The sequence below is a fragment of the Rhinoderma darwinii genome, chromosome 9 (genome assembly GCF_050947455.1).
Source record: "Rhinoderma darwinii isolate aRhiDar2 chromosome 9, aRhiDar2.hap1, whole genome shotgun sequence".
NCBI lineage: Eukaryota > Metazoa > Chordata > Amphibia > Anura > Rhinodermatidae > Rhinoderma > Rhinoderma darwinii.
The window spans coordinates 99,605,717-99,629,233 of record NC_134695.1 but is presented as its reverse complement, the minus strand read 5'-3'; the positions used below and the strand labels follow the sequence as shown (position 1 = coordinate 99,629,233).

The 23,517-nt window shown below is 38.4% G+C and overlaps 1 long non-coding RNA gene across 1 annotated transcript; it reads right to left on the bottom strand.

The window, feature by feature from the left end:
• Window positions 1–695: 695 nt before the first annotated feature.
• LOC142660523 (uncharacterized) lies at window positions 696–23,410 on the bottom strand. Its single transcript, XR_012850507.1, has 3 exons — window positions 23,359–23,410; window positions 1,904–2,183; window positions 696–944 (listed from the first exon to the last, which is right to left on the bottom strand). It is a non-coding gene; the product is annotated as an uncharacterized LOC142660523 (long non-coding RNA).
• Window positions 23,411–23,517: the final 107 nt, after the last annotated feature.

Sequence of the window (23,517 nt, the reverse complement as noted above, 5' to 3'; positions counted from 1 at the left end):
ATCGGCTGATCGTTGCACTGTTTACACAAGACAATGATCCTGTACGAGCTTTCATATGAACGCTCATTTGCCCGATCATTGGTCCGTTTAAAAGGGCCTTGAGATTCATTGTGTGTTCAGGCAGACTCCCCCCAAGTCTCTTGTCTCTGTGTAATCTGATCCCTCAGTGAGAAGCTCCAACAACTTTCATGTCTCATAGAGGTGGTGGTTTTTCAGTGAGTGCAGAGATTCTGATCAGTTACAGACAATGCAATAGCCAGATATAGGGGCAAAAGGATAATCAGAGAAGGGGGCATTTTTTTTTAACAAGATATATTACAAAGTTTCTTATCTTTGCATACACTATTTATTTATGGACACAAAGAAATAATAATGGTTATGCTTTAAATGTTAAACTATTCACCCAGGTAAAGTATAGATCACCATAGGTAACCTCTGCATTTCGAGTACAGTTTCCTAATAAAATAAATATCCTTTCTGAATAATCTTGTATTTCTAGTTCAACTCTAGCTCCTGTCCCTTTAATGTATTTTTTAATGACTGCCAAATCTCCATGACTTGATAAGCAGATAAACTGGGCCCTCGACCAACTTTAATATTGCACCGATAATGTAATTAAATCTAAACACTATGATTAAGCCGAGTTCTGTTTCTTTTATGAGTAAAATTGAACAAACAAGTCATATAGAAGGAATATACATATCGGCATTATTTTATCTCCAGGCACTGAAAAGTAGTTGCTTTTTTGTTTGAAGCCTGACTGTTCTGCTACTTTCATGATTAGATTGGAGACGGGAGAATCACAACCCATTCTATCTATTTGTTCTGTTCATCATATTAATAAAAGATGACTATTTTTAGAGGGCTGCACACTTGTTCTGTTCTCTGTCCGCAGCATGAAACTGATTGCTGATAATAAGCCAGTGGAGGTGGTCCTGCTTAATCTGGAAAACATTAGAAAATCTGATTGATTACAAATTTAAATGATGCCTCAAAAAAAATAAAAAAAATAAAAAAATTCAAATTCAAGTGTGTTAGTGGATATAGTGTATTTTGTCTGTCCCTCAGATCCTTCGGCTGCTGGCTGTGCAAATGTGCATGCCTTCAATTCCAATTAATGACAAGTGGAAAGAAATGACAAACTGGAGCACTTTAAGCTCTGGAAAGTTTAAGAGCAACAATTCTATACATTCATGACCTTTCAAATCTACCGGGAGTGAAAGATGTGAGAATTTATCCTCAACAAGGCGACTGATGTGCTCCTTACAACTATAAAGCAATAGTATGGGCTCTAGTCTAAAGCCGGCCGCTAATCCTCTTTAGTAGATTGTGCTGTACGGATACAGTGTATGCCTTTTGTTAAATAGTCAGGATCTGCAGGGCTGTGATACAGAATGAAGTTCTAGAAACCATAGAAGATTTGGCATATAGCAAAAAAAATAATAGGAATCCTAATTTAGACTAATTCCCAGACTTCTACCCCACTGTTCTTAATGGGGTGGTATAAGATTAGAAAATAGTTGGGCTGCCTTATTCTAGAAACAGCACTACTCTTGTCTGCAGGCTGTGTCTGGTATTGCTGCTGAGTCTATTTCAAGTGAATGAGGCTGAGCTGTAATATCATGGACATGAGTGGTTTGGTTCTGGGGGGAACAACGAGAAGATTATTTTTCTAATTATACTTGATATTTTTAAAGGCATTCATGTGAACGCTTGTTCCGGATCATTGCCATGTGTAAAGAGGACAATGATCAGCCAATGATCTGGTGGTTTATGCGGCCAATAAAATGGTCGCTAGTCGGCAGCATATCTCCCTGTGTTCACAGGGAAGTGTGCTGCCGACATGATGGAAATGTATTGGGACAAATGATTGCAGTGACGATCGTTCATCCCCATACTTAACCGATCATTGCTCCTTGTGATTGTCTTGTTGATCGGCGAACGTTTTCACGGCCATATTAAAGGACTTGAGTCTTCTTTCCTTGAGGTCCTCCTGTTCATAGAGGAATAGGGACGTCATGGTCCTTGCATGTAAGGCACTGGTTCTGCTGATATTGAGTTGGGTGCCATAGCTGTGCCACTTTCAGCTATTTTCCACTCCCGTTTCAGTGGGGACTGAACGTCATTCAGCTACTGCCTAAGGGTAACCACTTAACCTGCCATCTTGAGAGTTTACCATGAATCTGCAATTCAATTTTAAATATTAATGGAGAGTGGGTGCTTGACCGTAGCGGACAGTGGAACAGATCATTACCCACTCTACTGCGCTGACAGCACGTTTAGCCATCAGTCTTGATGACATCATCAATCCTAGCAGCAGGTTGGCCACCTGATTTTTACCCAGCCTTCCTTCACTCCTCTATGTGCACCAGACTTTTAACCAATGTCTTCCCCATGTGCACCAGGCGCATACTCATCCTGCCTCCCACCTTCCATAACAAGTGCTAAGTGTACAGTACCAGTAAAGCTCCATTCACATCACATCAGAGCCCTATATCAAACATATTCTTAGGCCTCCATTCCCATGCCATATGGCAAAAGATATACAGTAAAAAAACGTTAGTATACTGTGCAGTATACATTTTTCTTTTTACAATGAGATCCTATGGGTGATGTATCCTGCTGTTGGCCTAAAAAGTGGGATATGTTGCAGCCTCCCGTCGGAGATATATCTTGAAAAATAGTATACCTCCAACATATGGATCTGAGGAACAAAGCCTCACAACCGACTCCTCATCTTTAATGTAGAAGTGGCAGAGGGTAACACATGACTGCGCAAGAAGAGTATGGTTTCAATCTGTAGCCATGAAGATACAAAGATCTACATACGAGCTGTATACACAAAACGGCAGGAGATTTTTAATCAAGAATATTTGAATAGCTGCTTCGTTTTATGGTTTAAAAGTAGAGATTGCCTTTAAACATTACTATTAACAACGTATTCTTGATCATGTTTATTAACATAATGCTACTGTAATACTTTAAAAGGCCTACCTAGACCTGACTATGTGAGAATGGGAAATACAAAATGCTGACGTCTTTATGTGTTGACAGAAATGCCGCTTTCATCTCCACATACACAATAAATGGATGCCAGAAGCATTTAATGATGTCATTCCTTGTTAATGCGAAGTGAAGCAGATGCTGCTTAGTAGATAAAGAAGTCGTTCAGTTCTTAATATTGTGGAATTTTGGCCTTTTTCTCATTGTTCAAATGATCAGATGTCAACTGGGATTTCGAAAGTGGTCTCCTAATATGGAAAGCGCCACATTTTTTTTTCTTCATTTCTTTTTATGAGTAATTCTTGAAGTGATTGGAGGATTTCACCATAAATGACCATTGACACCACAGATGATGTCTATCTGTTTGGTACATAGCTAATTTTTGGTTGTCCTCAGGTCCCTAATTATCTGATCATAGGCAAGGTCTTGCTGTTTGTGGTACATGGAGTTGCAATGTTTAAACTGATTTTTCTGATGCATAATAAGGATAAAGCCACTTGTTACGGCGCGGGGTGTGGACCCACTGGGCCGTACCGCGTAGAGGGATAGCAGCTGGCCAAACAGGTACAATGCAATGTCTATAGTCCAGAAGGGGTACCTGAGGCAAAGTAGACAGTAGCGGTGGATTCAGGCTAAGATGAGGCTCTGACAGCAGACAGACACCTGCCGGGGTGTGACACAATAGATGCAGCAGAAGACACAACACGACTCCAACTCCTGATGGTACGGTAGCACGGGATGCAGGGTACAGGCAGCAGGAACGGGTAACACTGGGAACTGGAAAACACTAGGAGACCATTTGCAAGACAAACTTTAGGTATACAACAACGCTCAGGCAATGATCAAGAGGGCAGAGCCCCTTTTATAGTCCAGCAGCATTCTGGGCTAATTTCAGATACTCTGCAACTGTGGAGACAGTGTCCGAACCAGGAAGTGAGTGCCGGCGTCTCTCAGGAGGGAGATGCCGCCGAGAACTCACTCGTCCATGGTGAGTGTAAGTCATCCCACACCTTCATCCAGTCAAATAAGTGGTGAGTGGTCCAGTAGCTTCTACAACACCTCAATGTTAGTGGAGCTGCCAATGGGCTACATCTACAGAATCTACATCTGTCATAGTCATACATGTAGGCATTTAGTCTTAACCTAAAAAATAATGCCCTTTTACATTTCTGTAACTATTTAATGGGACCCTGTGGGTTAATGAACATAAAGCTTAGTTAAAGTACAATAAAAAGTTTTGGGACTTTCTAATATATTTTTGTGTTTCAAGTCCTTTTCTAAATCTCTTCCAGTGACTGAAAATTCCAACAGACCTAATACTTCTCACAGGTGAGAGTTTGCTGCAATTGTATCAATAACCAATTTGTACACATGCAGCAACAGTATGATCACTAGCCCAATGGAAACCGTGTATATATCTCTTTTATATATAAGACAGTCTAGTGGTATGTGTATAACCGAGACTATACCGTTGGAAGATCATACAGGTAAACCAAATATAACTTGGTACTTTGACCGAACACATACAAAACAACCTATAGAGGAAATGGTCAAGTACAACTCAAACATAATATGTAATAGAAAAAACATCTTTATTAATGGACAGATACATGAACAATTAAAAAATGAGTCATACAATGTAAAAAGGCGTCAGCCCATGCAGGATATATGAAATACTAATGGGACATGAACATATATAGAAAGACCCAATTACATGGATACTGATGTTAAAAATAGTAGGCTAAATCCACATGACTTGTAGAAAACAATGTGTATATAAAGTGCTAGTGTGCAAAGGCAATGTGCTTCCTATGGAAAGGACACAATACATTTGTGTCAAAGTATAGCAGGTAAAGGCAGGTTAGGTAGCAATAAATGCAAAGGGCTCATATGCCCAAGATATAGCCTGAATGCAGTCAATAAGCAGCCAAAAGAGTCAGATAACAAGAATGATGGTACGTACCCAGATTCATATCACCGCATGGAGGAGTCGCCAGACCCGACGCGCGTTTCGGCAGATGCCTTCGTATATTTACCTGCTATACTTTGACACAAATGTATTGTGTCCTTTCCATAGGAAGCACATTGCCTTTGCACACTAGCACTTTATATACACATTGTTTTCTACAAGTCATGTGGATTTAGCCTACTATTTTTAACATCGGTATCCATGTAATTGGGTCTTTCTATATATGTTCATGTCACATTAGTATTTCATATATCCTGCATGGGCTGACGCCTTTTTACATTGTATGACTCATTTTTTAATTGTTCATGTATCTGTCCATTAATAAAGATGTTTTTTCTATTACATATTATGTTTGAGTTGTACTTGACCATTTCCTCTATAGGTTGTTTTGAAATTGTATCAAGTTTAGTCAAGCTTTAGTTAGATAAAACTGGAAGCTTAATAGAGTCGTAGTGACGTGTTTGGATACAATAATGCAGATAAAAAAATTGTAGGAATCATAGATTTTCATGGAGAATTGCCAGTAGCTGGTTAAAGAGGCTCTGTCACCAGATTCTCTAACCCCTATCTCCTATTGCATGTGATCGGCGCTGCAATGTAGATTACAGTAACGTTTTTTTTTTGTTTTTTTTTAAACGTTAATTTTTGGCCAAGTTATGAGCTATTTTATATATATGCAAATGAGCTTTGAAATGGACAACTGGGCGTTTTTTTTTCGTTATGTCCAACTGGGCGTGTATTGTGTTTTTAACTGGGCGTGTTTATGTGTATGATGCTGACCAATCAGTGACCAGTCAGCGTCATACACTCCTCAACATCTGCACGCTCCTCTCCTGTAATATTCTGTGCTGCTGTGAACTCTGCTCTTACCATTACGGAGCTCTCAGTCTGTTACCTCTCCTCCACTCCTGTCCTCAATAACACCTTCACATGATTGGCAAGTCACCACCCCGCACAAGATCCTACTGCACGGCTGACAGCCGTCAGCTGTATAGCTAACAGCACGGTTGTGTTGGAAGGGCGCCCTGCTGTGTCTCACTTAGCAGCTGGGTGTGTTCCCCTCATCTAGCTGCTACGTTCTATCCTGACCGCCGGTGAATTCACCGTGCGGTCTTCGCAGTGCTGCTACCCTGTTTACCTACGGGAGCAGAACGCGGCTTCTGAAATACTCTGTGCTGCCTTAAACTCTGTGGACAGGTCAGGATCCTGTTTTTTTTTAAAATGCTGCTGGGGAACCCGCTCGATCCACTATATAAGGCTGCGCCTCCATCCTCTTCTGCCCCAGTCACTTATTCCCAAGCACTGTAAACTTTCAGATTGGTTGCGCTGCGAATATTCGGAGAACGTGATTGGTTTATGTGCAGGGTAATGAACATACAGACAAGCAGTAGAAGACTGAATTCAATTAAATGCTCAGCCCTTAGTCAGTCTTCTACTGCTTGTCTGTATGTTCATTACCCTGCACATAAACCAATCACGTTCTCCGAATATTCACAGCGCAACCAATCTGAAAGTTTACAGTGCTTGGGAATAAAAAACGTTGCTGTTATCTACATTGCAGCGCCGATCACATGCAATAGGAGATAGGGATTTGAGAATCTGGTGACAGAGCCTCTTTAAGGTTATGGATGGTCTAATCCAGTGATCAACAGCCCTAGTGTTTGTACCAAAATCTCATTATTCTTATAACACTCTATAAAATAATTAGTTTTTTAAAAGGCGACATAAAACCCCCAATAGAAATTTTCATAGCCCTAAGTCCTTAGCCGTACATTGAGGATATGTTCACACACACGAAATTGCCATCGGCAAATACGGCATTGATTTTAAGATTTTCCATGGCAGAAATACGCAGCTGACACTTTAATTTTAGCTCCGGACTGGCGCACGCGAGTCAGCCCCATTGTAGTTAAATGGAGCTAATCTGCGGTTATTCAGCGCAGAATCTGCGGCAACTAAATATTGACACAGTCCTGAACTTGTGAACATGGCCTAAGGATTATATATCAGACTATGCCTATTTTGTTGCAAAATCTACCACATAATAATAGTTTAAAGGGTTATTTCCAAATTAGACATTCACGTCAGATCCACAGGATATGCCATAAATGTCTGAAAGATACGGGCCCAGCTCTAAAACCCACTCCTATATCAAGATTAGGGGAGGGGTCATCCAACCACCGCTTCACCTAGTAAGGCGGCTACTGGGTGCCAATTCCGTTGGGACAAAGTGAAGAGGGGGTCGGGCATGTGAGTGGCTCTCTCCATTATGTTCTGTGGGTGTTGCGTAAACAGCCGAGCAATGTGACCATTCACGAGCATTATTAGCGCAAGTATAATTTGTGGTTGTCTCCTGAGACATATGTGGAGTCTTCGTGGTTCCAACGTGCGTATTTAAACGGGATGTCTAGTTTAAAAAAAATTAATTCCCTATTAGAGAATTCTATGTTAATATAATTAAGAACCCCTTATCTATTAGTAAAAGTGTAGAATGGCTACAAAGGACATCTCTCACTCTGGAGGACCTGTCCTTTCATTACATGGACAGCCCAGACAGATTGATTTGAAGAGGACCTGTCACTAGGCCATATAAGTTAAACTGGTTAACTGTCCTGAATCACACTGTTTTTTCTTTTTTCCTGGACCCCTCCATTTCAGAGATATGGCCCACTGTTGTGTTGGCCCCCTATTTGCTGTAATTGGCCAACAGGGTGGAGCTAGCTTCCCTGCCTCTGATGCTGACAAATCAGCACAAGGCAGCTTGAGGGTAGTTCACGCCCTGTCTGCTAACTGCAGAAAATTAGCGTAGGGGGAGCCAACACATCAGTGGGCCATATCTCTGGAAAGGAAGGGGGGGGGGGTGGGGTTCAGGAAAAAAAAGAAAAACAGTGCAGGAATCAGAGAGACAGCGCTAATTAGGTCAGTAAACCAGTTCCACTTACATCACCTAGTGACAAGTCATCTTTATTTAGGAATTGTGTAATGCTGAAGTTTTCCTGTGGTGGCACTGTAGGGAAATTGAACACTTGCTGCCAGGTTCCTCCTGTGATCAACGTATTGACAGTGGTCTCTTCCAACATAAAGGGATTGTCCAAAGTGGACCACAAAGGCAACTTTAGGTAATGAGTTAGATGGTCATGCTTAGGGTCTAGTTACCTATGGGGCCTTATCTGCCTAATTTGCTTTGTGTTTAATATCAGTCCTTTCTTTCTATGAACGTCTGATCAACTTTAAACATTTTGCAGTCTGTATTAAAATACAGAACCTATACTGATTTCGTATTTCCCCATCCCTCCTCAATTGCTATATTTAGTAATGTTCCTTTCATAGTTTACTAATGTTCTACCTAATGAGCTTGATCACCTCATTAATGGCTTTCTCCATGGAGTAGTAGGTTCACCACAACTGGGCTATTTAAGCTGAAAGAGTCTTTTCATGTGTATAATTTTAACTCAATGTTGGAGCAGGTTCATTCTGCAATATTTCCTATTTATTTTGCTTTCCCACACAGCTTTCAGAGTCAATGAAGGTGTAAATTTGGTCTTAATTAGCATATTTTATCTCAACTACACTACACTATGTGGTATAAAAGGTTTCATATGCCAACAGCCTATGTAATCGCAAGCAATTTTTCTTATATAAAGCACAAATTGAGCGTGGTGCACTATGCATTTTAAAATGCTTCTAAAATGTAAAACGTGTTTCTGTAATGTATTATTATGATGCATTATGCGTATGTTGTAGTAAAATCTCCGAAAATCTCTCTGATGTTTAGGTTATCTAATACTGTTTGATTGCGTTTTATTTTCTCGATTTACATGACAGACAAATTGTTCAGCACTTTATGTTTTAGACTTTAGTTCAGTAATATCAAAAGAATCACTGGGCTAAATTTTCCTGTTTAACAATAGGACCAAACCTTTTGATATTTAGTTATTTTTTTTCCATCACCAAAGACCAGCGTTGTTTCAAGATTAGTGGAGGTTTATGGGTATCCCATATGTGGGAAGAATGGACGTAAAATGAGTTGTTGTACTGTCATAATATTTTCAAAGAGATTGTGCCTTATGAATAAATAATACAACCACACAATGCTCAAAGTGCAACAAACACAGTGCCCACGTAATATGACTGTAATGCCTACATAATAGTGCCACACAGTACCCAAAGAATAGTCCATTGAAATACATTTGAAATATGCTACCAAGGAGTTTAACCGGTTCAGGACCAGACACCGTTTAGCCACACCTTAATTTAACGGATAGCGACTTGATTTTTGCAATGTTTTCTGCATAGACAATGCAGGTGTAATGACGGGGTAGGGAGACAGACAGGTGAGCCCTAATCTACCCGCCACTCAGTCCCTGCCTACTTGCACGGCCCGTCCTAGGCGATGGCGTACAACTGGGCGACAGTCCCTACGCTCAATATGTGTACGACAGACAAACAGACAAGGGTACACAGAAGCTAAGGGAAATGAGGCAGTTGCCCACGGCAACACCGTGAGCAACAGGAGTAGTGAACGAGCCGAGTCAAACCAGGAGTGTACGAGGTACCAAACGCAGAGCAGGAGCGTAGTCAGTAAAGCCAGGGTCAAAATGAAGCAAGGTCAATAATAATAGCAGGAGCAGCAGAGCCGGGAAACAGGAAAGAATCACAGGCGAAGACAAGCTGGAAATGAAGGTATAAATAGGCCGAGGGCGGGAGCTAGAACCGTCTGGCCAGGCTGTGATAGGTTCTCCCAATCCTGAGCCTACCAGTCTGAGTGGTAGCAGATCGAGTCACTCTATCAGACCTAGGAGCAGGTGCAGACTGATTAACCATGGGTGTCGACACAGAAGCTGTGTCTGGCAGATCCTTTACAGCAGGTTTCTCTTTTTTTAGCATTTTTATACACATCCTTTATTCTATTTTAGAATTTCTAGGCTTAAAGTTTTAAAATAATAGTAAAAAAATATGCTTTTTTACTTTTCAGCTAATTTTTTTCTGGTAATAATATAGTTTTACCCCAAAATAGACCATTTATTTGTGATTGACATTGTCTACCGTAAATTTTGATATATTACATAGCTATTTTAGGGTACATGGGTCAGCTCAAGCATTACAATAATGATTGGCGGGCGGGGGGGTTTAACGTTTATTTTGGGCGGGTATTTTATGTGTATTTATTCTTACTTTTTTTGCACTTTATTTTACTTTTATTTTTTTATTATTATGGTCTCTCCCTCAAAGGTCAGAAAAGTCCTTTGAGGGACTTTATTTTTTCTTCTTTTACACTTTGTTTTTCCAATGTAACTGGCAGCCCCAGTCACAGGGGAAATTAGCCCTCTTATAGTGACTATTGACCCAGCAGCAGATTCTCACTAACGGCTTCCCGGCTATCATGTGACCAGTCACATAATCACCGGGACCAGTGCCGCTGCCTTTATTCTATACACAGTGCTCATTGCTGACCAATCCGAGGAAGGTAGCTTAAGGGTAGTTCACACCCTGTTGGCTAACTACAACAAATTCGAAAATAGGGAGCCAACACAACAGTGGGCCATATCACTGGAACAGGGGGTGTCCAGGAAAAAAAGAACAGCGCTATTCAGGTCAGTTTACCAGTTTAACTTATATGACCTAGTGACAGGTCCAATTTAACTGGGTTGTGCAGTTAAAAAGTCTGTCATCAAAATGCTGTTTTTCTAGGTCTTTGAAGCAATTATTATAGAATCTTATGATAAAAATGTTCTGCTCTATGTGATTGTGATCTTATGATAGTATCTTACATTGCAGCTGTCCTGAATTTTTTTTTGGTCTCGTCCTCTTAGAAAACAGCATTTAGCATCTGATGGGTTGTAACGTCTATGGCCGCTGCCCGTCGTTCTGACTTACCCTCTGACGGCCGAGGCCATGGCCATGTGAGTTCTCGGCGGCATCTCCCTCCTGGGAGACGCCGGCACTCACTTCCTGCTTCAGAAACTGTCTCCCGCAGGGCGCGCTCGCCCGTGCGCCCGCGCGTGCACAGCCTTAAAGGGCCAGTTCACGCACAATTGCAGGTAATCTGCAATTAGCCCAGAATGCTGCCGGACTATAAAAGGGGCTCTGCCCTCTTGATCATTGTCTGAGCATTGTTGTATACCTAAAGTTTGGCTTGCAAATGGTCTCCTAGTGTTTTCCAGTTCCCAGTGTTACCCGTTCTTGCTGCCTGTACTCTGTATCCTGTGCTACGGTGCCTCTGTCCCGTCAAGAGTTGGAGTCAAGCTGTGTCTTCCGCTGCATCTGCTGTGTTACACCTACCGGGTGCCTGTCTGCTCCCGGAAACTTATCTTAAGCCTGAATCACCGCTACTGTCTACATTGCCACAGGTACCCTTTCTGGACTATAGACATTGTATTGTACCTGGTTGGCCAGCTGCCTATCCGCTACGCGGTATGGCCCAGTGGGTCCACACCCCGCACCGTGACATGGGTCTATCATGTCACCTGACATACTCTGCTAAATCTGATTGGTTAAGGACCTCACTGCAGCTCTAGCCTTTAGACCAATTCAGAAACAAGCTGACCCTTCAGACTCAGTCGCTTCAAGGTGAAAGTTACTGAAAAATTATGCTAAAACAGACAAAATGTAAAAGCTATAATTTACTTGAATGTCTACAAGGGAATATGTCAAAACTAATACTGAATACCTCTAGAAAATTGGTACCTGATATAATTTAAAAATTCCTGATTTCAACTGCTCTATTAAGGCATTCTGAGTTAATAAAAGGGGGAGGCTCATTTATAAATGAGCTACAAAGTGTATTTTTGTTCCATTGAAGAACGCATTATGTACATTACACATACAGACGATTGATTTCACTGGGTATCATGTAATGCCTTATTTCCCCTGTGGTGGTGCTGCAGGGAAATTAAAGAGGCTCTGTCACCAGATTAGAAGTGCCCTATCTCCTACATAATGTGATCGGCGCTGTAATGTAGATAACAGCAGTGGTTTTTATTTTGAAAAACGATCATTTTTTAGCAAGTTATGAGCAATTTTAGATTTAGTTTCTTAATGCCCAACTGGGTGTGTTTTAACTTTTGACCAAGTGGGTGTTGTAAAGAAGTGTATGAGGCTGACCAATCAGTGACAAATCAGTGACCAATCAGCGTCATGCACTTCTCATTGTTCCAGCCCAGCATGATCCACAGCACAGTGAGATTGTGCAGTGAAAGAAGCTGGGCTGGAACAATGAGAAATGTAGGACACTGATTGGTCACTGATTGGTCACTGATTGGTCAGCCTCATACACTTCTTTACAACACCCACTTGGTCAAAAGTAAAAACACACCCAGTTGGGCATTAAGAAACTAAATCTAAAATTGCTCATAACTTGCTAAAAAATGATCGTTTTTCAAAATAAAAACCACTGCTGTTATCTACATTACAGCGCCGATCACATTATGTAGGAGACAGGGCACTTATAATGTGGTGACAGAGCCTCTTTAATCACTTGGCTTTAGACTCCCCAGCAGATCACATTTGATCGCTGGAGGTCACATGGTCCTTGTTCCTGTAATCTGCTCATTTTAAAAAGGGGATTGTAAAAAGCAGACAACCCCGTAAATATTTTCTCACTTTCATTCCCCTTTAAGAGAGTGATATAAAGCTGGTACTAGATTTTGTGTTGAGAAGCTTTGTGGTTTAAACACTAATTAAATTCTATTCTAAACAGCGAAATTGAAACTGACACTGTAGCCTATAATCTCCAGGGGGTTAGGTTTTATATCTAGGAAACCAAGGAACATATATTTACATTCCTACTCTACAGAATATCAGCTAAGTACATTCACTGAAACAAACAGTTAGTGACTGAACCAATATTAATCTGCGTTTTTTTCCATATCTTTCCTTTCGTTGCCGATGATCCCGGCTAATGATTTGTGAGAGAAGAAATGGAAGGCTTGTATTATCCCATGGTTGTGTACAATTAAATTGATTTAAAAGCTGCAGGAGACTTTTTCTTTTTTAGGTTTCCCTGTGTACCAGGAGATATAGACCAGTTCTCTATTGATCAGATGTTATAAAGAATACATTGCCCTTTCTGTCGCATTACTTATGTACATTTTATCAGCTCTGTGAATATAATGATGGTGGATGGTTTTATTTGTACTTGGCTAAATCTGAATAAAAGATATTGTATGTGCATACGTTCTTTCATTAGGTTATATTCAAAATCACTTTTTAATGGACAGAATGTCAGTCTTTCCAGTTTTTGGAATATTGGCATTAGATGAATGTATTGTATACTGTATCTCATGCATGTGTTATAGCTAAAGGGGGTTCACTTTATCTGTTTTTGAACATTTTGCTCATCTGTTTCCAAATCAAAGCAATTTATAGACATATGAGTTTGACATGTTGTACAAATCACTGTGTAAAGCTGAATTCATACATCGTGTATTTGTTGCAGATTTTGATGCAGTTTTATTTAAAGAGGCTCTGTCACCACATTATAAGTGCCCTATCTCCTACATAATGTGATCGGCGCTGTAATGTAGATAACAGCATTGTTTTTATTTAGAAAAACAATCATTTTTGACGGAGTTATGACCTATATTAGCTTTATGCTAATGAGTTTCTTAATGAACAACTGGGCGTGTTTTACTTTTTGGCCAAGTGGGCATTGTGGAGAGAAGTGTATGACGCTGACCAATCAGTGACCAATCAGCGTCATACACTTCTCCCCATTCATTTACACAGCACTAGCGATATAGCTAGATCACTATGTGCAGCCACATAAACACACTATAACGTTACTGCAGTGTCCTGACAGTGAATATACATTACCTCCAGCCAGGACGTGATGTCTATTCACAACCCTGTCACTTCTGTAGCGTCTCTGTGATATTTACAGCAAGGCAAGCGTAATCTCGCTTGAAATGACAAGTTACATCGTAATCTCGCGAGATTACGCTTGCCTTGCTGTAAATATCACAGAGACGCTACAGAAGTGACAGGATTCTGAATACACATCACGTCCTGGCTGGAGGTAATGTATATTCACTGTCAGGACACTGCAGTAACATTATAGTGTGTTTATGTGGCTGCACATAGCTATATAGCTATATCGCTAGTGCAGTGTAAATGAATGGTGAGAAGTGTATGATGCGGATTGGTCACTGATTGGTCAGCGTCATCCAATCCTCTGTACAACACCCACTTTGCCAAAAGGTAAAACACGCCCAGTTGTTCATTAAGAAACTCATTAGCATAAAGCTAATATAGGTAATAACTCCGTCCAAAATGATCGTTTTTCTAAATAAAAAACACTGCTGTAATCTACATTTCAGCGCCGATCACATCATGTACAATATAGGCCACTTATAATGTGGTGACAGAGCCTCTTTAACCAGAAGTTAATCCAAAAGAAAGGACAAACAAAAATTTCTTTGTATTTATCACTCTTTTTTAAACCACTTCAGGCATCAAAACCTGCAACAAATACATGATGTGTGATTCCAGCCTTATCAAAACTCAAAGAGTTATCATGGTGCACAAAAATAACACCTGAAGGGGTTGTCTGGGATGATAAAAAAAAGAGTCTGCTTTTATTCAGCAACAGCTCCACTCTTGTTTTGGGCTGTATTTGATATTGCGGTCTAGGTCCTCTCGTGAAAATGGGGATAAACTGCAATACAAGATACACCCTGTAGATAAAAGTCTCTACACAAAAAGCAGACAAACCCTTCGAATGATAGTTTTAGTATGCTGCATCTGTATATTGTGTGTGGGCGACCACACATTACTTCAACAGTAGCTACTATAGTAGACATGTAGTATTTCATGCATACACACCAAGATTTAAATTTCCAAAATTGGGACATAATAAATGTGTTGTCCGTTTCTCTATACTGATGACATATCCACAGGATAGGCCTTCAGTATATGATTGGTGCGGGTCAGACAACCGGACCCCGCACGATCAGCTGCTCTGGCTGCCTCCGGGCACAGGATGTCCGTGCCAAAAGTAGATGGCTCCGGTCACAGTATAGCGGCCGTGCAGATGTAATGCAGCTCTGCTCCTATTAAAGTAAGTAGGAGTAGAGTTGCAGCTCCGCAGCCCCGTTACTATGCACTGTGCAGAGCCATCTGCTCCAGGCACTGAACACTGACTAACATCCGATGCCCGGAGGCAGCGGGAACAGCTGATCGATCGGTGCGGGGTCAGGGTGTCAGACCCCCACCGCTCATATACTGATGACCTATCCTAGGGATAGGTCATCAGTATGAAAAACCGCACCGTACTCATACGACCGTTTTAAGCCCCACCACATTCTACCCATAAACAACCCCCATACACGGAAATGTTCACTTTCAAATTTGCATAAACTCTGATCCTTTGTAGTTAGATTTGCGGGATTGTCTTGCCAAAATTGGGAATTTTGGCAAATATGTTACATGGTGCCTATTCAAATGAATGGGCAACCAGGTGAAACATGGCGGGGCCAAGCTTGCCAGAGCAGGTGCTATTCTTTCTTAGCAACTAATAGAGGTGGAATCTTAAACAAGGGAACTCCTTTATGACATTCATATAACCTATTAGGGCTTATAGACAGGGTTGTCTTCTTGACTTTTTAACTAAAAGGTACTTGAGGAACTGGATGCTCTTAAAAAAAACCTACAAGAGACTACATAAGAGCACCTAAGATCACTTCAATATCCATTGTATTGATCCATCGCCAATGCCAAATATATTCTAACTCTAGGATATGCCATCACTATTGGATTGTTAGAAGTCCCAACACTGGGACCTCAACCGATCCCTCAAATGATCTACTTCTTACCCTCTGAGTACCTGTCTTAAAAAGGCTCTGTCACCAGTTTATAACTTCCCTATCTCCTACCTAATCTACTAGGTTTGATGTAGATAAATAACTACTGTTTTTTTTTTTAAAAAAACATTTGTTATTGACCAAGTTATGAACATTTTTCAATTTATGCAAATTTTTTCTAAATGCCCAACATTCACCCTGTTAGATTATCTGAGTTCTCTCGAGCCTTGAATTTTTGCTAAAAACAGCATACATTACCATTGATAAAGAATAGACAAAGGAGATAAGACTGCTGTCCACTTTCTTTCATAAGGATAAGTAGTATATACCATAAGAAAACAGCTGTCAAGATGCATTAGGAACAGCACTTAATCTCAACTGACAACATCAATGTCACTACAGAACCCAAAGCTTCAAGCAAGATCTAAGGAGTTTCTCAGTATTGCTCCTTGTAAAAAAATAAGTAAGTAAACTTGGCCATAAGAAACTTAATAGTTTTCTTTGGCAAGTCAGCACAAGGACAAATATTCATGTGTCCAATGACTTTTTCTAGCATAGAAGTGTTAACATGGAGCATTGAGCTCCGCAGAGCCATGTGCTTGGGTCTTTATTTACATGCAGATTGATGCTACTCATGTGTAAACTAAAAACAGATCCCGAACCTGCCAAATGGAATAATTTTGGGCTGAGGCCATACTTTTTGCTACTGGCTGTATTATTTATTCAAGCATAAATTATTGTAGATGCACAAAAAAATAAATAAATAAAGAGAAACCCCTGCAAATTATTTATGAAAACCAACACATTTTAAACATTCAACCTTTTAGCAGAGCATTGTGGTGGCAAGGACTTTACAGATACTGAACTGTTCTTGAATGTAGTTAATGAAACAGTTTAAATAAAATAAATGGCTGTATAGATGTAGCAGGGCAGAAGTGTGACTAGTGTTGAGGTGGCATGGGCGGGCATAGCTATACACTGTCAGTTTGAAAAAATGGCACCCTTACTTCGTTGTCTATCTGTTATTACTCAGTCTTGTGTTATTACTGTTCTTTCTCCCAATTGTACTCCCTATGTATTGTGGCCCTATGTACAAGAATAGCACTGCTATAATACTACCCCTATATACAAGAATATAACTACTATAATACTGTCACTATATACAAGAATATAACTACTATAATACTGCCCTCTATATACAAGAATATAACTACTATAATACTGTCACTATATACAAGAATATAACTACTATAATACTGTCACTATATACAAGAATATAACTACTATAATACTGTCACTATATACAAGAATATAACTAGTAATACTGCCCCCTATATACAAGAATATAACTACTATAATACTGCTCCTATATACAGGTATATAACTACTATAATACTGTCACTATATACAAGAATATAACTACTATAATACTGCCCCCTATATACAAGAATATAACTACTATAATACTGTCACTATATACAAGAATATAACTACTATAATACTGCCCTCTATATACAAGAATATAACTACTATAATACTGTCCCTATATACACGAATATAACTACTATAATACTGCTCCTATATACAAGAATATAACTACTATAATACTGCCCTCCATATACAAGAATATAACTACTATAATACCGCCCCCTATATACAAGAATATAACTACTATAATACTACCCCTATATACAAGAATATAACTACTATAATACTGTCCCTATATACAAGAATATAACTACTATAATACTGCCCCCTATGTACAAGAATATAACTACTATAATACTGCCCCTATATACAAGAATATAACTACTATAATACTGCCCCCTATATACAAGAATATAACTACTATAATACTGCCCCTATATACAAGAATATAATTACTATAACATTGCCTCCTATGTACAAGAATATAACTACTATAATACTGCCCCCTATGTACAAGAGTATAACTACTATAATACTGCCCCCTATATACAAGAATATAACTACTATAATACTGTCCCTATATACACGAATATAACTACTATAATACTGCTCCTATATACAAGAATATAACTACTATAATACTGCCCTCTATATACAAGAATATAACTACTATAATACCGCCCCCTATATACAAGAATATAACTACTATAATACTACCCCTATATACAAGAATATAAATACTATAATACTGTCCCTATATACAAGAATATAACTACTATAATACTGCCCCCTATGTACAAGAATATAACTACTATAATACTGCCCCTATATACAAGAATATAACTACTATAATACTGCCCCTATATACAAGAATATAACTACTATAATACTGCCCCTATATACAAGAATATAATTACTATAACATTGCCTCCTATGTACAAGAATATAACTACTATAATACTGCCCCCTATATACAAGAATATAACTACTATAATACTGCCTGCTATGTACAAGAATATAACTACTATAATACTGCCTCCTATGTACAAGAATATAACTACTATAATACTGCCCCCTATATACAAGAATATTACTTACTATAATACTGTCCCTATATACAAGAATATAACTACTATAATACTGCACAATATACAAGAATATAACTACTATAATACTGCCCCTATATACAAGAATATAACTACTATAATACTGCACAATATACAAGAATATAACTACTATAATACTGCCCCTATATACAAGAATATAACTACTATAATACTGCACAATATACAAGAATATAACTACTATAATACTGCCCCTATATACAAGAATATAACTATTATAATACTGCTCCTATATACAAGAATATAATTACTATAACATTGCCTCCTATGTACAAGAATATAACTACTATAATACTGCCTCCTATATACAAGAATATAACTACTATAATACTGCCCTCTATATACAAGAATATAACTACTATAACATTGCCTCCTATGTACAAGAATATAACTACTATAATACTGCCCCCTATATACAAGAATATAACTACTATAATACTGCCTCCTATATACAAGAATATAACTACTATAACATTGCCTCCTATGTACAAGAATACAATTACTATAATACTGCCTCCTATATACAAGAATATAATTACTATAATGCTGCCCCTATATACAAGTATATAACTACTATAATACTGCCCCCTATATATACAAGAATATAACGACTATAATACTGCCCCCTATATACAAGAATATAACTACTATAATACTGTCCCTATATACAAGAATATAACTACTATAATACTGCTCCTATATACAAGAATATAATTACTATAATACTGCCCCTATATACAAGAATATAACTACTATACCATTGCATCCTATGTACAAGAATATAACTACTATAATACTGCCCCTATGTACAAGAATATAACTACTATAACATTGCCTCCTATGTACAAGAATATAACTACTATAATACTGCCCCCTATATACAAGAATATAACTACTATAATACTGCCTCCTATATACAAGAATATAACTACTATAACATTGCCTCCTATGTACAAGAATACAATTACTATAATACTGCCTCCTATATACAAGAATATAATTACTATAATGCTGCCCCTATATACAAGTATATAACTACTATAATACTGCCCCCTATATATACAAGAATATAACTACTATAATACTGCTCCTATATACAAGAATATAATTACTATAATACTGCCCCTATATACAAGAATATAACTACTATACCATTGCCTCCTATGTACAAGAATATAACTACTATAATACTGCCCCTATGTACAAGAATATAACTACTATACCATTGCCTCCTATGTACAAGAATATAACTACTATAACATTGCCTCCTATGTACAAGAATATAACTACTAGAATACTGCCCCTATATACAAGAATATAACTACTATAATATTGCCCCCTATATACAAGAATATAACTACTATAATACTGTCCCTATATACAAGAATATAACTACTATAATACTGCTTCTATATACAAGAATATAACTACTATAACATTGCCTCCTATGTACAAGAATATAATTACTATAGTAAAGTGTTTCAATACTGCCTCTTATGTACAAAAATAAAACTAATATAATACTGCCCCTTATGTACAAGATTCTATCTATCTATCTATCTATCTATCTATCTATCTATCTATCTATCTGTCTGTCTGTCTGTCTGTCTGTCTGTCTGTCTGTCTGTCTGTCTATCTATCTATCTATCTATCTATCTATCTATCTATCTATCTATCTATCTATCTATCAATCTATCTATCATCACCAACGCACCTACCACTTCAAACTATAAATGAGTATTGTACTGTTACTTCCTTCGACATTCCCCCACCAGTGGCAGATTAAGTAGACCATAAGGCCTGGGTGTTCTACAAATTGGGCCCCTCATCAAATAAAACAATAAAATATTTCAAATATTATATATAAATGTGGACCCAGATTTAAGATTAGTGCATAGATACAGTGCAAGAACCAATCACATCACATAAATATAGCACCAGGACCAAGCTCAGTACTTAAATACAGCACCAGAACAAAACTCACTGCATAAAAACAGCACCAGAACAAAGCTCAGCACATAAATATAGCAGCACCAGAACAAAGTGTAGTACATAAATACAGCACCAGAACAAAACTCAGTACATAAATATAGCAGCACAAGGACCAAGCTCAGTACATAAATACATCACCAGCACAAAGCTCAGTGCATAAATACAGCACCAGAACAAAGCTCAGTGCATAAATACAGCACCAGAACCAAGCTCAGTACATAGGTACAACAACAGGACTAAGCTCAGTGCATAAATATAGCACCAGAACAAAGCTCAGTACATAAATACAGCACCAGAGAAAAGCTCAGCACATATATATAGCACCAGAAAAAAGCTCAGTACAGAAATATAGTACCAGAATCAAACACAGTACATAAATACAGTATCAAAACCAAGCTCAATACATATATGCAGCATCAGAACCAACCTCAGTATATAAAGTCCCAGAACCAATATGGTAAGGATATGATATTTCACAAAAAATAATGGTACTATCATCTTGCTTCAGATCATATAGTAAATCCAGTTATAGGGAGAATAAATATTTACATTCAGTGACTCAAAGGTGACGTCTTCTATGACCAATCTCTGCACATGTCTTCGGATCCTCACTTTTCCCACACATTTGCACCTATAAACTAACACAAAATCCTCATGGTGCTAGCTGTGGGAATCATAATTCAGCATTATTGTTTATTAAATAGTGCTATTAACTTCCAGGGTTCTGTACATATGAAATATAGAGGGACTTAGAGGGATATTCCTAGAATAGTAATTTTTCACCTATTCCCTGCTGAAACCCCAACCGATTACTAGAACAAGGTCCCAAGTCATCCGTTCTTCCTCCCTGCACCATGGCAGTGAGGATAACTCTGAATGGACCGGTGGACAAGCATGCAGGAACCGCTCCATTTAAAGTCTATGGAACTAAAGAAGACAACTGAATACAAACCTCTGCTTTTTCCATCAGTTCCATAGACATTGAATAGAGCTGCAGGGTGCATTATCATCCTCCGCTCCATTCAAGCTGGTGGGGGGGGGGGGGGCAACGATCCCCGTTCTAGTAAACAATGGGAGTCCAAGAGGTGATTTTCTATCCTGCCTGCCAAGCAACTCATGCGCGTGTCGCATGCAATGTTGCCATTTCCAGCACAGGCTTCACCTGTGGCCCAGTAGAGGACTGTAGGTAATCTACAAAAAAAATAGTGTCATTCAGGAACTCCAGGCTGCCCGGAGTTCATTTTTAAGTATGCATACAGATTATGTAACTAGTATTTAGGGTACAGCTATGTAGTGAATTGGATACATTTCTTCTAAAATGCTATAAGGGTTTACCTGAATTGGCATTATTGTTTTTTTTACATTTAACCCCATAAGCTTGCATACATACATTACCCCCGGAAACAAAAAATTCTAATTGTTAATATTTCTTTTGGTTTTTAATTGAGTCAGATGGGTGTAGAGTGTTGAGGAAGTAAGTGCCGCTAGAGGCAACACATGATATGTGCAGTAAACAGTTGGCAGATAGCACAATGTAAAGTTATTACAATTTTCCGTGTGAGTGTTTAGCCCTGAAAACCTTTGCACTTAAATGGAATGTATCGTGTTTCTAATTTTAGTTTAATTATTTAAATGTAAGAAAGGAAATAATTTATTATGTTTTTAATGTGTAGTTATTTATGATTATTTTTAAAAACTTTGCTGGGGTGGCCATATTGGAGGCTCATACATCTTTCTGTATTGTTTGCATAGACAGTGCAGCAAAGTGTGTGTGTAATTTATGGTATCTGCAATCAATAATGGACAGAAAAGTGTAGAATAATGCCACCTCCACAAAGAGATGGAATTCCACCCCTCCTCAAGATTCCAGGCAATGGTAGTGGAGGTGTATACAGAGCCTCACTTGTGTGTATAGTGTTACTATCTTGCATTATCATGGCCTCCAGCAGTAAAATAGAGCAGTCATCTATCATTAAATCCCCTGCCTCTTATGAAAAGATGACTCTGCAGAGCTCTGTCCCAGTTTACACAGCAAAGATGAAAATAGAACTGCCGAAAATACGAAATGCCAGCCTATTATTTGTGCTTCAATGGCTAGTGAGAAAACCGGAATATTTTAGAATTGGATGGTCACATATAAAAAATCTGAAAAAACCCCAACCCAAAACACCAGTAATAATGTTTACATTTTTTTAAATAAAAACCTTTAAAATTTGTTATCAGGATTTCCACTCAAAATGTAAGATTGTCCATACATTAGTAAATCAGAAGCAAATAATAATTGCAGTCTTTTACAAACAATCCAATAGTCAATAGTAAGCACTGTTAGGCATCATGTACACGGTTGTATTACGTAGGAAACCTATTTATTATTTTTATACTACATTTTTGCTTTTAATTTGAATTTTCTAGATTTATAATTTCAAAAGATAGTAAAAAAACACTTTTTTACATTCTAGTTCATTTTTTGGTACCAATAAAGTGTGACTCTAAAATAGACTTTTTATTAGTGTTTGTAATTGTCTACCATAAATTTTGATGTATTCCATGTTCAATTTAGGGTAATTGGACCGGGGCTAGCGGTACGACACGGGAGCCTTTTTTTTTTGGGCTGAGGGCTATTTTGTGCTTATTCATGCTTTGTTTTGTTTTGTTTTTTGTATTTTTAGATTTTTCATTTTATTATTATTAATATTATTATTGTTGTTTTTTTTTATGGTTTGTCCCTCAAAGGTCAGAAAAGATCATTGGGAGACAATATTATTCATTTATTTTTTACACTATACTTTTTCACTGTAATACACTTTTTCTGTTTTTACACTGTACTACAGTTACAGGGGAGGTCTGCCCTGTTTCAGCATCAATTGTCACTGTTATTGTATGTTCACAAAGGGCGCATACGCTGCGTAAAAGCACACAGCGTATTCGCCCTGTGTGCCGCCGGGAATTCCGTTTGAAAAACCGCACCCAATTGTGGTGCCGTTTTCTGGCCAGAATGTCCGCTACGGAACACTGCAAACTAAAAAGAAAAAATTATACTTACCATGGCGACTCGCCCTGACGTCATGACGCTCTGCATCATAAGTCTCTTAAATCTGGAAAAATTTTTAAACAATATTTCAACCAGGTAATCAACACATGTATGAAGAATATGAAGAGAAGTGGTTAGATCCCAAGATGGAAACATTGTATCCACTAAATT